The sequence below is a fragment of the Aotus nancymaae genome, unplaced genomic scaffold (genome assembly GCF_030222135.1).
Source record: "Aotus nancymaae isolate 86718 unplaced genomic scaffold, 86718_ANA_hifiasm-v0.15.2.pri h1tg000011l, whole genome shotgun sequence".
NCBI lineage: Eukaryota > Metazoa > Chordata > Mammalia > Primates > Aotidae > Aotus > Aotus nancymaae.
This window is the reverse complement of record NW_026988422.1, coordinates 20,627,675-20,644,101: the sequence shown is the minus strand read 5'-3', so window position 1 is coordinate 20,644,101 and position 16,427 is coordinate 20,627,675. Positions and strand designations below refer to the sequence as shown.

The following is a 16,427-nucleotide window of genomic DNA, read 5'->3' as shown; positions in this document are numbered from 1 at the left end:
CTGCACTGTAACTCTTTACTCTTGCCTGAGCGGCAAGGATTGAGGCTGCTCATTTTCCTTGTGGTAACTGTGGAGGGGGAAAAGTGGACTTTGGCTAGAAGAGAATGAATGGGCAGTGAGGTTCTGGAGTAACAGTGAGATCTGATTGTTAGTCCGTTTTGTATTGCTATAAAGGAATCTGAGGCTGTGTAATTTATGAAGAAAAGAGGTTTGTTTGGTTCATGCTTCTGAAGGCTACACAAGGATGGCACTGGTATCTGCTTGTAGTGAGGTCTCGGGAAGCTTCCAAGCATGGCGGACGGTGAGGCAGGAGCTGGCATGTCACATAGCAAGAGTGAGCAAGAGAGAGAGGAGGACGTGTTGGGCTCTTCAAACAACCAGCTCTTGTATGAACTAAGAGTGAGAAGTCACTCATTACCGAGGGTATCAAGCCAGTCATAAGGGATCCACCTCCATGACCAAACACCTCCCACTAGGCCTACCTCCAACATTGGAGGCACGTTTCTTTTTTTGTTTGGTTTTTGTTTTTGATATGGAGTCTTGCTCTGTGGCCCAGCCTGGAGTGCAGTGCTGCGATCTTGGCTTACTACAGTCTCCTGCCTCAGCTTCCCGAGTAGCTGGGATTACAGGCATGCGCCACCAAGCCCAGCTAATTTTTTTTTTTTTTTTTTTTTTTTTTTTTTAGAGATCTGAAGTGATTTTATCTTTATTTTCTTGACTTTAAGCCAATCATGAAATTTCACAGTGATTTCTGGGGTTGGGGCAGAAGCCTTCAAAGGTGGTGTTAAGAATCATCAGTGCTGTGGCCCAGTTGGCCCGTGGAGGTGCAGGCAGGGTGGGCCCTCACTGGGGCAGCTGGAGGAGTACAGATTGCCCTGCAGGCAGATAGGTGATGTTCTGAGAGCCTGAGGGCTGGTACGCGGTGGCCTCTGCAGCTTCCAGCTTGTACAGCTCAGTCAGGCCATCCTGGCAGTGGCCTGCAAGTTCTGGCCCTCTCTGCTTCCTGCTGAGCCACCTGTTTGGCTTCCACGGCTTCTGTGAACTCCTTCCCGAAGGTCAGATGTGTCAAGGACACATGGTCCAGGATGAGCCTAAAGGTGGCTGCTCACTCTGTAAGTTCTCACTCACCCGCCTGGAGTGATTAGTTCTCCAGCATCAAAGCAAGCCACCACTGACTTAAGGATCTCTTAGTCTTGATGGACAGCAGCACACACTCATCATAGTCCTCTCAGATGCTGGTGAAGATGTGAGGAAGCTGGCTAGAGATGGGCCTGAAGAGGATGCACAGTGTGATGTTGACATTCTGTAAATCTTTGCTACCAGTGATGACTGGCACATTACGTGGTCGAGAATGGCAGTCAAAGATAATTGGTTTCTGTACCCATGGGATGAGAAAGTGAGTCCCTTCTCCTACCACAATGTCTTATACGCCACAGAATGGGTCAAAGATGACAGCTCTGTGCCTAGCATCCACATTATATAAGGCAGAGTTCACCATGCCTCCTGCAACAGCTAAGGCCAGGCCAAACTTTGGCAGCCATGTTTTCTTCTGCTGGACCCTCTCACACATGCTTCCACTCTGACCTTCACATCTAATTTTTGTATTTTTAGTAGAGACAGGGTTTCACCATGTTGGCCAGGCTGGTCTTGAACTCCTGACCTCAGGTGATCTGCCTGCCTTGGCCTCCCAAAGTGCTGGGATAACAGGTGTGAGTCACTGCATCTGGCCTGAAGGTCATATTTGAACATGAGATTTGGAAGGGACAAAACATCCAAACCATATCACTGATTTTGACAAGAGACTCATCAGATAACTTTTTTTTTTTTGAGATGGTGTCTCACTTTGTCACCCAGGTCAGAGTGCAATGGCTCAATCTTGGCTCACTGCAACCTCCACCTCCTGAGTTCAAGCGATTCTCCTGTCTCAGCCTCCAAGTAGCTTGGACTACAGGTGCATGCCACCATGCCCGGCTAATTTTTTTTTTTAGTAGAGATGGGGTTTCACTGTGTTAGCCACGATGGTCTTGATCTCCTGACTTCGTGATCTGCCCACCTCAGCCTCCCAAAGTGCTGGGATTACAGGCGTGAGCCACTGTGCCCGGCATAACTTTTTTTTTTTTTTGGGAACAGGAATGATCAAAGAATGCTTTTGGTAGAAAATGATATTACTTCCTTCCTTCCTCCATCAGAAAGACAGGTGTGTCACATGAGTTGTCAACACTGGTGAAGCAATTACACAAAGGGATAAATGGTGTTCACAGTCTCCCACCTCTCCTTGTACAGGAGACTCTCACAAACGTTCATCCAGCCTGACCTTGCAGGAGGAGGCCACTCTGGAGGCCAAGCCCACCCTGAAGCTGCTCTCAGAGGGGCTCCTGGTGCCCAAGGGTCCATAGGCCTTCTGGGGCCTGTGAGGGATGGTGTAATTGCTCTGTCCCAGGGACAAGTAATCCTTGACCCATTTAGATCTTCTTCTAGTAAGTCTGGATGTCAGACATATAGATGTCGGTTATAAGGTCTGCTGGATGGACTGCTGCCTAGGGGGCTGCCATATTCAAAGGCACCAAAACATTATTGGAATGAATCAGAAATCAGGTAAATTTTAAATTGCCTCCTTTCCTAACAAAGCAGTCATCACCCTGAGGTGGAGACTTAAAATACTCCTTGACAATGCAGACTAGTATCTGTACGGTTCTTAGGGACACTCACAGGCCTGTCACACAGGGCCACTCCAGCCAACCCGACCCTAAGGACAGCCCACTGGAGTTGGGCGGACAGAGCCAAAAATGGAATAATACGTGGTGCAGGGCTGTTTGCAAGGAAGAAATGTACCGTTTTATTATCTAAACACTTAAACGTGCCTTCCAAGAAGCTGTGTGGCTTGGAAAATTACACAGAATAAATTACTTATTTTGACCATAAAGAACATAGTACACATTTAAAAGAACATCACTTGCCAGCAAGTACATGAAAAAATACTCAACAGCATTAATCATAAGGCAAATGCAAATGGAAACCATAATGAAACGTCATACACTCATTAGGATGGCTGCTACCACATAAACAGAAAATAACAAGTGATGGCAAGGTTGCAGACGAATTGGAACACTGGAACCCTGGGCTCGATTGGTTGGAATGTAAAAATGGTATAGCCATTTTAGATAACAATATGGGCCAGGCGCGGTGGCTCACGCCTGTAATCCCAGCACTTTGGGAGGCCGAGGCAGGTGGATCACGAGGTCAAGAGATCCAGACCATCCTGGTCAACATGGTGAAACCCTGTCTCTACTAAAAATACAAAAAATTAGCTGGGCATAGTGGCACGTGCCTGTAATCCCAGCTACTCAGGAGGCTGAGGCAGGAGACTTGCCTGAACCCAGGAGGCGGAGGTTGTGGTGAGTCGAGATCGCGCCATTGCACTCCAGCCTGGGTAACAAGAGTGAAACTCCGTCTCAAAAAAAAAAAAAAAAAAAAAAACCAATATGGCAGTTTCTCAGAAAATTAAAATAGAATTATCATATGACTGAGCAACCATTTCTGGGCATATATACAAAAAGGACTGAAATCAGGGTCTTGAAGAAAGAATTGTACACTGATGTTCACGGCAGCACTATTCACAATAGACAAAAGGTAGACGCAACCCAAAGTTCATCGATTGCTGAGTGGACAAACAAAACACCAGGCATAGTACAGTGGAGTATGAGTCAGCCTTGAAAGAAAGGAATTCCAACACATGCTGCAACATGGATGAACCTTGAGGACATTATGCTAAGTGAAATAAGCCAGTCACAGAAAGTCAAATAAAAGGTATAGTAGTCGAGCTCATGGAAGCAGAAAGCAGAATGGTGGTTGCCAGGGGCTGTGGGGTGATGGGAATGGGAGTTGTTTAATGGGTAGAGTTTCCATTTTACAAGATGAAAAACCTCTGGAGATTCACTGCATAACAATGAAAATATACTTAATGTTATCGAGCTATACTCTTAGAAATGCTTAAGATGGTAAAATTTATTTGTATTTTACTAGAATTAATTAATTTTTCAATCCTGCTCCTTCTGTATATTTTACCACAAAGTAAAAAAAAATCACCAATTAAGTGTCAATCGAATATTTAAAGAATCTTGAACGGGAAGCCAGAATAGTAGACTGATTTGGGTGCCTCAGTCCTGACCTGTGCATGGCAGCCACAGTGCACTCAGAGAGGAGGCAGGACAGGGAAGCCATGAAGCAGGAAGGGCCCTGAGGAAGCAGAAGCTGTGAGGTAGAGAAGCAGCAGAAAGAAAGGAAACAAAGTAACATCAGTAGTTGATACGGTTTGGCTGTGTCCCCACCCACATCTCATCTTGAATTGTAGTTTGCACAATGGCCACATGTTCTGGGAGGGACCTGGTAGGAGGTAATTGAATCATGTGGGTGGTTTCCCCCATACTGTTCTCAGGGTAGTGAATACGTCTAATGAGATCTGATGGTTTTATAAGGGGAAACCCCTTTCACTTGTTCTCATTCTCTCTCTTGCCTGCCACCATGTAAGACATGCCTTTCACCTTCCACCATGATTGTGAGGCTTCCCCAGACAAGTGGAACTGTGAGTCCATTGAACTTCTTTTTCTTTATAATTTACCCAGTCTCAGGTATGTCTTTATCAATCAGTGCAGCGTGAATGTGGACTAATACAGTAGTTAAAAGCACTATGATGAGGAATAAAAAGATAACCATGTTAATTAAACTGCATTTGATCCCAACCTGAGTTCTGAGCTACATTTTAATCTCTAGGAGGTCGTGGCCCTGGCAGTTGAGATTTTTGCCTGCTTTCTCTCCCATGCCTGCTTCAGAAATGCCCCTGTTTAAGGTAACCTGGAGCCTGCGCTTATAATCTAAGAGAGTGATCCTCCAGCTTTCATGTACATACAGATCACCTGGGGAGCTTGTTAAAATGCAAATTTCCATTCAGTAGGTCTGTGGCGGGCCTGAGCTTCAACATCTCACAAGCTCCCAGGTGATGCTAATGCTGTGGGTGTGCAGTCCACACTTGCAGTAGTAGCAGGACCTGAGAAATCTGACTAACCAGACAAAAGCAGCAGTACACAAACAGACTGGGATGGAGAAGATGATCTTGTCAATTAAAACACCTTTATGGTGCTAGGAAATAAAAGAAATAATCAAACAGATATGTGAAATGATTCACATTATAAATTGTTATTTGAAGTCTATATACAGGCTCACGCCTATAATCCCAGCACTTAGGGACGCTGCAATTGAAGTCTATATACAGGCTCACGCCTATAATCCCAGCACTTAGGGACGCTGCAATGGGAGGATTGTTTGAGGCCAGGAGTTCGAGACTAGCCTGGGCAACATAGTGAGACACCATCTCTACAAAAAAATAAAAAATTAGCCAAGTGTGGTGCATGTGCCTGTAGTCCCAGCTACTTGGGAGGCTGAGGCAGGAAGAACACTTGAGCCCAGGAAGTCAAAGCTGCAGTGAGCCATGACTGTCCCGCTGCATGCCAGCCTGGGCAAGAGAATGAGACCCTGTCTCAATCAACCAATAATAAATAAATACATTTTTATGTATAATGGGCAGGCATGGTGGCTCATATCTGTAATCCCAGCACTTCGGGGGGCTTAGGCAGGAGTCTTGCTTGAGGCCAGGAATTTGAGATGAACCTGGGCAACAAAGTGAGACCCTGTCTCTACCAAAAATAATTTTTAAAAGTGTCTGGTCATGGTGGCACACACCTGTAGTCCCAGCTATTCGGGAGGCTGAGGCGGGAGGATTGCTTGAGCCCAGGAGTTCAAGGCTGCAGTGAGCCATGATCAGACCACTGCCCTCTAGCCTGGGTGACATGGCAAGACCCTGTCTCTTAATATAATAATAATAATTTTAAAAATAAAAGTCAATATACATTTGAGGATGAGATAGTTCCTTCCCTGGTAAAGGATGTGGGGAGGACATTCAGAAACATGTAATCTTCAAATGAGTCAAAGCAAAAACTTTGGAACCAGGTCACTGAGATTATGGGAAGAAAAGAGTGGGCAGTTTGAAGTTGAAGCAACAGGGTCTAAGTAAAAGGGGGTAAATGGTTAAAAAAAACAAAAACCATAATCTTTGGGATAGAAACACTTGGAGATAGAAGGATTTTATGTATATATTTAATTATGTGTGTGTATATATATACATACATATATATACACACATATATGATAATTATGTGTGTATATACATATACACACACACATATATATGTAAAATCTTGCTGTCTCTAAGATACACACACACACACACACACACACTCTCTCTCTCTCTCACAAACACACAAATAGCAGAACTGGCCAGAGGATTAAGAGAAAAAAGCAGGTAAAGGGAATGTAACATAAGAATACTGAATTTCTAAGATGCAGGCAAGTGATGCCTATAAAACTGTTGACTTTGTTCATGATAGAAGACATTTAGTGAATTTTACTCACATTTACCGAAGTTTTGTTGTTTACAAAATGATTTCAAAATTACAACTTCATGTCGAGGTGCCTGGGAGGAAGGCAGCGCAGGGCTTATCCCAAGTTGAACAAAGGAGGGTGGGGCGGGGCAGGTCTTATCCCTTTTGCAAATGAGGAAACTAGGGTTCTGGGGTGTGTTCATGAAGTCAATTAATGACAGAACTTTTGTGTGTGTGTGTGTGACAGTCTCACTCTGTCCCCTAGGTTGGAGTGCAGTGGCACGATCTCTGCTCACTGCAACCTCCACCTTCTGGGTTCAAACAATTCTCGTGCCTCTGTCTCCCAAGTAGCTGGAATTACAGGTGTGTGACACCATGCCTGGCCGATTTTTGTATTTTTAGTAGAAACGGGGTTTTGCCATGTTGGCCAGCCTGGTCTCTAACTACTGACCTCAAAAGATCCACATGCCTCAGCTTCCCAGGGTGCTGGCATTACAGGCATGAACCACCACACCCATCCAGAACATCTTTTCTTTTCTCTTATTCTAATTCTTCCTGTCATGTAAATAGATACATGATGCAAGTTGCTTTTTCACAAAATTCATGGGGATAAAATGAGGCTATATGTTTTAAATTCTTTATGAAACAAATCAAGTATTGTAAACAAAAGTCTCCTCATTGACCCTGGCATGGGGCAGGCCTCCAGAGGAAAACTCAGATAGCTGCAGTCACAGTTTATTAATTCAGATAAGAGAAACCAGTTGCCATCTTCAGGGGACCATAAATGAAAATTGGCCTTTATGCTTCCTGGGACTTAGATCCAAGAGTTCAGCAGGTTACTAGACACGGATCAGGGTTGAGAGCTGGCATCAGCCCAGGTCATAAGTACACGCAGTACCCTCTTCCAATGTTTAACAGGACACAGTGGGCTCTGAGTTAACTGCCTCTGTCTTATCGATGCATGTGGAGTGCCAGTATTGCCCATGGTTTTATAGTTTGACTCTTTGGAAATTTATAGAGATCCAGGAAAATTATTTCACACATGACATGAGGAATTTGGATATACCTTTTTATGTCAGTTTCCAACTGGATATTCAGTTTGTTGTATCAGTGTTTCATAGAGGTTCAGGAGGTGTTGCAGGGAACTTTTCCCAGCCCCCTTCAAGTTGTGCCATCTAAAAGGCCCCTGCGTGCAAGAGGCGTCCCCTACACACCCCTCATGACCTGCCCAGGTTGTGTCCAGGACACCAGTATCTGAAGTGTGAGGACAAGAGACTGATGGCTCAGTGAACAGAACGTGGCAACCATACTAAGAATTTGAATTAATGTCCACATTCCCTGAATTTATTGTTCTTTTTAATGGAAAAATCATGGGTCTGCATTCCAAGGGTCCTAGTGGCTATTGGGTCATCTCTGCTTCCATTATCCTTGGGATGAGCTATATAATTAGCTATGGAAATAAGATAAGGAAATTAATAAATGCCGAAAAGCATTTAATAAAACTCAATACTCATTCATAATTTATAATTCTTGGTTAACCAAGAGGAATAGAAGAGAACTTCACTAACTTGATACAGAATAGTTACCAAACACTTTTACTATGTATCTTATTGGAGAAGCATTAGGATCAATCTTATTAAAATAAAAAATAAAGATTTTATTGCTGGCACTATGATGGAGAAGGTGGTAGGAGAAAATCCTCCTGGCATACAGCACCTAAAAATACTAGATAAATTTTTAAGAATATCATTTTTCATGCAGAATTGCACTGGTAGGAAAGTAAAGGAAGTCTCAAGAGGCCACAATTTATAAGATTATGCTAAGCCAGAGGCATGAGAAAGGGGAGTCAGTGATCGTCCTGGGGTTTTCTGGACTCCTGTAGGCCTGGAGCCTGGATTTTAATGGTAGCATAGGAGGCAAAGCCTGGGGCCTAACCAGATTAGAGATTATAAACTCAAGATCCCCTACGGGTGACATCCTCAGTAGGAACTATGGAGGGAGACAGGTCTGTCCCAGGCCTTCTCAGCCTTGACTCTGGGTGGAGTAAAAGGAAAAGGCTTCTTTGAGATTCTTAACAACAGGCCTGTAATAAGGTAAGTTTGGGTCAGAATTCACCTTATTTGTGTGGCCAATAGACCACAAGCTTATGGTGGTCCCAGACGGTTCTGTCCTCAGGCTCCTGGCAAAAGCAAAAATAAATCCTCTATAGGAAAACAGTTTTAATCTCAATGAATCCCAAAGAGAAGGTTCCAAGAAAAATGAGTTCATAGTACAAAATAAAAATGGATTAAACTCTGAAACATGACAAGAATACCTAGGACATCTAAGTGTTTGTAAACAGTACCCCCTAGAATTGTGCAGCATACAACCCACACAACTGTATGTATCAGCTCTGAGACTATCTTCTTTCATGGCTACTACTCAGCATTATGCTGGATGGCCAGGAAAAACCAATGAAACACAAAAAATTAGGGTTTGTAAAGATTTGAAAGGAAGGAGCAACACTCTTACTATATATAAATGATATGTTTGTCTATCTAGAAATTCTGAAGTAATAAGCTTTAATAACGATTAAGAGAATTCTGTAAGGTAACCAGGAAAAATATCAAAACACAAAATAGATTTCCTATTTATCACGGGGAAAAATCAAGTAGAAAAGGTAGACATTATAGTGGAAATTGGCTCAGGAATAGGAAATAGATATAAAAGGACAGAGTATCCAGAAATGAACATGTTTGTAAGTGGGAATTTAGTATATGATAGAGGTGACATTTCAAACAAATAGGGAAAAGATGAACTTTTCAATAAATAGTATCAAAATAGTGTATTGCAATAAGTGCGAGGTGAATAAAGCCTTACTTTTTAAATAAAAGTATTACAGAAAGGTGCACCAAAGTAGCTTCATAATCTTGGTGGTTGAGAAATCTTTTAGATAGCAGTAAAATCCATAAAGGGGGTAATTGACAGATTCAAGTACATCAAAATAATAACAATAATATTAAAAATTTCTATTGGCTAAATATGATTTAAAGTTAAAACACAAGTGACAGGCTTAGGGAGAATATTACATGCACATCACATAATTTACATTGATAATAAATAACAAATTCCCACAAAGGATTTAAAAAATCCAACATAAAATAAGCTAAGAATATGAATAGGTAATTTAAGAAGAGAAATACAATAGCCAAGAGGGGTCCTATAAAAAGAATGCTCAACTTCATTAATAATCAGGGAAATTAAAATATTGAAATAATGAGTTATCATTTGCACTTATTCAAATGGAAAAAATAATAAAATACTGAATAAACAGCAAGCATTGTTTGGAGTGTGGAGGAACAGTAACTACCCTTCCCTGCTGGTGAAATTATAATCGGTTCCGGCACCGCGGAGGGCTGTTTGGCAGTCAAAAATTGAACCACATATATCTTGTGATGTGGCAATTCAACTCCCCAGTAGTTCCTCTAGTGAAATACTTGCACATGTGTACAAGCAGACAAATGCAGTGAGGTTCATTGGTAAGACTGAAAAATTGGAAAAGCTTAAATATCTATCAAAAAGAAGATGGCTAAATAAAAGAAGTATACACTGTGAAATAGGACATAGCAGTGAAAATAATAAGTGAGTTCTATACAGCTATGGAATGTCTCCAAGTCATACTGTTCAGTGGAAAAACAGAATGACATGACAACAGATGTTTACTAGTATATCTATGCATAGATGAACACACACACACACACACACACACACACACACACACACACACACACACAATGGTCTGGCAGTAAATATATCATACTAAGTGCTTTTGGGGAAACCAGAGATTAGGATTGACAGAATGGCCAAAGGTTAATTTAGGTTTATCTATACTGCTTTCTCATTTTCAAGGAGCATAAAATCATGTATTACTTTATAATTTTAAAAGTTATTACCTAAAAAACATAGTCTAGTCAGTTTTGTGGTTTCTTGGGTTTATTCCAGAATAATTTTGAAACAAGTTGACAACTTTTAGATTAGAAGTTGGCAAACTTTTTCTGTCAAAGGCCAGGTAGTTAATATTTTAGGCTTTGTGGGCCATACTGTCTCTTTTGCGACTGGTCGGTTTTGCTGCTGTAGGGCAAAAACAGCCATATACAATACATAGCAAATGGGCATGGCTGTATTCCAATAAAGCTTCATTTATAAAAACAGCTGGTGGGCCAGTTAGCCTGTGAGCCATAGTTTGTCAACCCAGGTTTAGACTTTTATTACATAACTAAAATATTTTTAAAGCATGCACATTTAAAAAATGTACAGAAAATAATCTTTCCCATTAACCAACTAATTAAATAAGCCACTGAGGCCTCCCTTAGAATCCTTTCAACTCTGGCCATTTCATTAGAGGCCATGTTGATTCATTGAGTTGAATCAGCCTGCCATAGCTGATTCATTGAGTCAAGACTCAGTGGACTCAGAGGTGTCTGTCGACTTGTCCTAGATATAGAGTAGCCTTAAAGCAGTGCCTCTGGCCATAGCCTCAGCCGAGCTGGGCTGTAATGTGGAGAGAAGGGCTTGGTGGCACTGAGCACATGCAGGGAAGACTCGGTTCTGTGGGACAAGGTGCCTTTTCACTAGTAGAAGTAGAAAACTCACTGGTCTGAAGCCGACTCAGCTGCAGGGCTGTGCAGGGGTGTGGCAGGGGCTCTGAGGGACCCCTTCCTGAGGTGGTGAGGCCTGGCGACTGTCATGCTGCTGTCCTTGGCCTCAGGGGGCTGCCAGCACTAACCCAGCAGTCCACAAGGAATCAGGACTGAGTTGCTCCCAGTTCCCATAGTCCCCAGTTCCCACAGTCCTGGGGGATGGTATTTCCTGGGTCCAGGGACTCTAGCTCTGTAACGGGGAGCCGGTTGTATGTGTGACTTGTGGTAACTCATGCAGAGTTGAGGCTTCCTGTGATGATTTTTCTAGGAGGCTAGTGCAGGACCAGAGAGCATCAGTAATGGGGCTCAACATTAAGTGATTGTTTTCATGCTTTATTTTTTTCCAACCTGGAAATGAGGAGACAGCAGCAAGGCGAACATGATTCATGACCCACTATGATGCTGACCTCAAAGAGAAGGTATATTTGTGTTCATACACATCTTTTGCATGGAGCTAAGGGCAGTCAGCCCCAGCAAAAGAGGAAGAAAGAAAAACCATACCTGCTTGGCGGTGGTAACTTCTTTGCTCTAACTTCTCCCCTGGGGTCCACTTTGAACAATCAGGAGCAAAGGATCGATCAAGGAGTAGCTTTACCGAGGAGCCGCTGCCTTGTTCAGGGCAGGAGTATTGGCTTATTCTCTTGATTTTCTCACTGTGAACACTTAGCTTGCAGGCACACGCAGAGGCTCCCGCTGAAGTAAAGGCAGTGCTTCCTCTTCCCGTCCTAGTCATGGGTTATGATTTCCCCGGATATGAGACAATCTTGTCTCTCACCTACATTTCAGTCAAAGTCAGATGTGGGCTCTAAGTGGCCCCATTGCCACTCCTAAGTCCCAAGTCCAGCGCTTGAACTAGCACATGAAGAGATTACCGTATTTACTCTCATTATGTTCCCCTACGTTTTTTGCTCAGCTGACTTCACTGTAAAACACAGGAGAAGGGGAAGGGAGTCACAAATATCTCCTTTGTCTAAGTAATTCTGAGCGTATTTCATCAGTCTGAGAGTCTCTGTCCTTTACCACTAGAGGCAACATTAATTGGAACCTAGATCTCCTAATACTTCCTCCTTTGTTGAAACCTCCTCCCTGGATAGTGTTACTTGATGTGAAAGTGAGCAAAGTATTGATTCATGACAATGTCAATCACCATCATGGTTATGTAAGAGGGAGGCAGGCACTCAGGAAGAGAGGTGAAGGGTGTGAGCTGAAGGGGCTGAGCACAGTTCTTGGGAGTGTGACCCCACCGCTCTGATCTCAGAACAGACGGCTGACCAGGAATGGGGAGGATGGACCAACTGTGGGCTCTTTCCTCTCCCAGGTCCTGCCAGCAGGGAGCGGTCCTCACTCTTCAGCCTCAATGTTTTTATTCCTCGGCAGCAGCTGCCCCCAGGTGAACAGAATCAACAAAAGCCGAATGTGGTGGATATCAGGATATGTTTCTTCTACTTACTTTGTTTACAAAGATGCTTTGTGGAAGTAACTGCTCCTACCTAAACAGCAAACTAAGTACAAGCTTCTGGCAACAGTAAAGCTGGGACGTGGGCCCCAGCAAGAGAGGGAGAGGGAGACAACGATTGAGCAGACAGGTGGAAAAGAGAACTGGGGATTGCCAAAAAATGACCACAGTCATCTTCATGTGAACATTTGGGCTTCCTTACATTTATTTATTTATTTTTGAGATGGAGTCTTGCTCTGTCGCCCAGGCTGGAGTGCAGTGGCGCAATCTCGGCTCACTGCAACCTCTGCCTCCCGGGCGATTCTCCTGCCTCAGCCTCTTGATTAGCCGGGACTACAGGCACATGCCACCACACCTGGCTAATTTTTGTATTTTTAGTAGAGACGGGGTTTCACAGTGTTGGGAAGGATGGTCTTGATCTCCTGACCTCCTGATCCACCCAACTCGGCCTCCCAAAGTGCTGGGATTACAGGTGTGAGCCACCACGCCTGGCCCATTTATTTATTGACTTAAATTATTATTATTTTGAAGTGCACCTTTAACCCAGCCCTGGTGAGGAAAGCCAGAATATCTAAGTATGATTTGTTTTGTATGTTTTTAATCTGTTTCTTCTCTACCCAATTTGTACTTCCCAAGGGATGAGAAAGACTTAGTGCTGGTATTTCCTAGGGGTTAACATTTCTCAAGTGGATGGCTGCTTTGCTGTTTTCAACCAAGCGCAGAATGTAAGATGCTTACAAAGCTCACTGCTGGAGGCTTACTGCCAGCAGTGGAGACTGGGACCCATAGTCATAGTACTCTGTCCTTTTTCCAGTCATGTTTCTGATTATCCACATGGGATTCTGCTAGGGCTAGGAAGCACTGGATTATAAATCCACTGGATAGAAGGTTGACTTGGGCCTTGGGCAGGGAGGACGTACTCTAAGTGAAATATTGAATGTCATGAGGATATTGGAAAGAAAATGAGTAAGTGAAATATTGGATTTCAGTTCCAGTGAAAGGAGCCTGAATAATGTGCTCTGGAGTAGGAGGACAGCATGGGGCTATATCTGGGGCCTGCAGGTCCCCTGAGAAATACAGATCAGAAGGCCATGGCTACAGCCAAAGAGGGTGGGAAGGCTGGAAAGGGTTAAGAACTCACCCCAGGACACTTATTTCCAAGATCAAAAGTAGGTCTTTCTGCACTGATCGATATTTCCATGTCCAGGGAAAAAAGCCAGGATTCCAGCTCAGGTGAGGCACCTTGCCAGAAATCCTTAGGTTATGGTAAAATACATAGCTTTCATCATCTCTCAAAGCCCTCCTGGCTCACAAGGACCTGGCCTTCCCTCTGTTATAAAATATGGTGAATTATTTACAGCAGAAACAGGAAATGAAAAACAGATTATGAAACCACTGAGGTAAAGGGACTGTTCTTGGGTTTCTGCAGGGATATTTGGGTCTCTTTTCCTCTGGGTCTGTGGTGTGAAGTCCCGGCTAGAAGACAGAAGAAGGCTGTAGGAGTGCCAGGCCTCTCTAGTCTAGAACTGTACTGTTAATATCAGGCATGGCTCTATAGTGAAATGAGTTAAGAAAACAACCAGAAAATACACTCTCATTCTTAAGCCCAGCTTGAGAAATTTGAGGCCTTGACCTCTATTCTACGCTTTGTCTATTGTAGCAACCAGAAATATACAGCTCCTAAGCTACTCATCAGAGAAAAGCAGATCTGAACAGCCTGAAGAGTTTTTTTTCTTTTCTTTTTCTTTTTTTTTTTTGAGACAGGGTCTTGCTCTGTCACCCCGGCTGGAGTGCAGGGGTATGGTCATAACTCACTGCAGCCTCAACCTCCTGGGCTCAAGTGATCCTCCCACCTCAGCCTCCTGAGACTACAGGTGTGTGCCACCATGCTTGGCTAATTTGTTTGTTTGTTTGTAGAGACGAGGCCTCACTATGTTGCCCAGGCTGGTCTTGAACGCTGGGACTCAAGCAGTCTGCCTGCCTTCGTCTCCCAAAATGCTGAGATTACAGGCATAAATCACCATGCTTGGCCAGGTATTTTTTTTTTTTTTTTTTTTGAGACAGAGTTTCGCTCTTGTTACCCAGGCTGGAGTGCAATGGTGTGATCTCGGCTCACCGCAACTTCCGCCTCCTGGGTTCAGGCAATTCTCCTGCCTCAGCCTCCTGAGTAGCTGGGATTACAGGCACATGCCACCATGCCCAGCTAATTTTTTGTATTTTTAGTAGAGACAGGGTTTCACCATGTTGAGGCCAGGTATTTGTTAATGTGAATTCGTTTAGTATTTTACCCCCTCTACAGAGGATTTTTATATTTAAAAACAGGAACAGAGAGGACAAAATAAAAGAGTGATGCACTGACTATATAAATTCAGGTGGAACCTGAGGAAAATAGGTGTTTATCAGTCAGTCACATGGTCTTTCTCAAAAATCTCTTAGCCTCCTTCTGGGGTGTGCTCAGGGGCACTCAGGGCAAGAGCATGGAGGTGACACCCTGATCCCCATGAGGAAGTCTTAGAGGAACCTTCTCCCTCTTCATCTTTGAGTGGAGGTAGTAGAAGTCACACAAGGCTAGGAATAGGAACCTTCTCTTTGAAAGTGGTTTCATTTTATCACAAGTAGAAGCACTGACACAAATTTTAACTTCCCAGAAATGGCAGGTTCCAGAAACTGGGGGGATCACTAAATTGAGTGCCAGCTGTTCCAGATCCTATAATTACGCTGAGGTTCCATATATTACACTTGTTGTGGTCAGAATTCCAATGTCTGTCTTAGAATTTTGGAACACTTTTTTACCTCATCTATAAATTACACTGCAGAATGTATCTGTGACTTCTTGCCTTAGTTGGTTATAAGCCCCCTGAGAGCAGAGGCCCTTATATCAACTGGTACCACATTGCATTTGGTGGCTGCTCAGTTCAGTGTAGTAATTCTTTTAAATATGATATTTACTAATATGCTTTAATAGAGTTCTGTCTTTATTAAAAGAAGAAAAAGGACCACCTTGAGAGAACCTTCCCTGCAGCTAGCTCATGTTACTATTAAATGAAACCCATACTTACTTTTGATTATTAAATGAGTTAGCTCTTAAATGTGTGAAACCTGTTAAGTTTTTAGGCTTTAAAATTGTAATGATGGCAAGTATCATGATGATGTGATTTTAACCAGTCTTTTCAAAGAAGATAATTTTGTTCTTGTGAATTTTCTCTATCATTTTAAGCTTTCTGTTTCATTGATTTCTGCTCTTTTGTATCTTAAAACATCTCTCCTACTACTTATTTTAGGTTTACTTTGCCTTTCTTTCTGTATCTTCCTTAAGTGGGAACTTAGATAACTGCTCTTAAGCCTCTTTTCTAATCTGAGTACATAGATCTAACATTTCTCTCTAAGCACTGCTTTTGCTACATCCTATAAATTTTGAAGTTGTATTTTCTCAATCATTCACATCAAAGAATTTTCTAATTTCCTTTGTGATTTCTTCTTTGATCCAAGATTATTTAGAGATACGTTGTTTAACTTCCAAATGTTTGGGGATTTTCTAAAACTGTATTTGTTCCTAAGTTAGTTGTTTCTGTGGTCAGATAACTCTTTATAAGATATCAATTTTTTGAAATATATAAAGATGTTTTGTGGCTCAAATATGGCTTATCTTGGTAAACATTCCATGTACACTTGAAAAGAATATGTATTCTGCAGTGGTTGGGCATAGTGTTCTGATTAGTGTTAAGTAAAGGTATATAGTATTGTTAAAATCTTCTAAACTTTACTGATTTCTTGTCTAATTGTTCTATACTATTGAGAAGAAGGTGTTAAGTCTTCAAGTTTGGAGATTTGTTTACTTCATTTGTTTTGCTTTGTGAA

The 16,427-nt window shown here is 42.6% G+C and overlaps 1 protein-coding gene and 1 pseudogene across 1 annotated transcript in view; both read right to left on the bottom strand.

Annotated features, from left to right (window-relative positions):
* NR1I2 (nuclear receptor subfamily 1 group I member 2) overlaps positions 1–11,950 on the bottom strand; it is a 34,658-nt gene extending 22,708 nt beyond the window's left edge. The window contains exon 1 of the mRNA XM_012463926.2: positions 11,615–11,950. The gene's annotated coding sequence lies outside the window, so the exon portion shown is untranslated. The remainder of the gene's footprint in view (positions 1–11,614) is intronic.
* LOC105724986 (prohibitin 1-like) lies at positions 844–1,570 on the bottom strand (annotated as a pseudogene).
* Positions 11,951–16,427: the final 4,477 nt, after the last annotated feature.